This window comes from Penaeus monodon, chromosome 28 (genome assembly GCF_015228065.2).
Source record: "Penaeus monodon isolate SGIC_2016 chromosome 28, NSTDA_Pmon_1, whole genome shotgun sequence".
Classification (NCBI taxonomy): Eukaryota; Metazoa; Arthropoda; class Malacostraca; order Decapoda; family Penaeidae; genus Penaeus; species Penaeus monodon.
The window spans coordinates 10,391,502-10,391,949 of record NC_051413.1 but is presented as its reverse complement, the minus strand read 5'-3'; the positions used below and the strand labels follow the sequence as shown (position 1 = coordinate 10,391,949).

Genomic DNA, 448 nt, shown 5'->3' with positions numbered 1-448 from the left:
GATGTGCAGTTGGAAATAAATAGTTTTCACTTTGTAGCGTGACATACTGAATAATGAATTATTAAGAAGCACAAACCTGTGTAAATGGCATATGCACTAAGGTGATAAGGAATTCGTGCTTTGACCTATTTGTATTTTGTTCATAGTAATGTAAATGTAAATAATATTCAACTTCTTTTTTTGCCTCAGTTTCTGCAAAGTCAAAATGTGTTTCTGTGAGGTTCTTGCAACTTACGTAACTGTATTGTTGCAACGAATCCAGCAGATTATCTGATCTGCTCGTCCCCTCAGGCTCTATATATACCCCTTGAACTAGTGAGTCAGATGGAAAAAAAAAGTGTTTATATCTTCATTTTACCATGACACATTTTTTCTTCGTAATCAAGAACAACTGTGACTCATAAGCGTTAAATTGTATGAAAACTAGAAGAACAAAGTCTCAGAACTG

At 34.2% G+C, this 448-nt stretch overlaps 1 protein-coding gene across 1 annotated transcript in view; it reads right to left on the bottom strand.

Moving 5' to 3' along the window:
* Positions 1-305, bottom strand: part of LOC119591364 (chorion peroxidase-like) — a 28,494-nt gene extending 28,189 nt beyond the window's left edge. Inside the window, exon 1 of the mRNA XM_037940102.1 lies at positions 236-305. The gene's annotated coding sequence lies outside the window, so the exon portion shown is untranslated. The remainder of the gene's footprint in view (positions 1-235) is intronic.
* Positions 306-448: the final 143 nt, after the last annotated feature.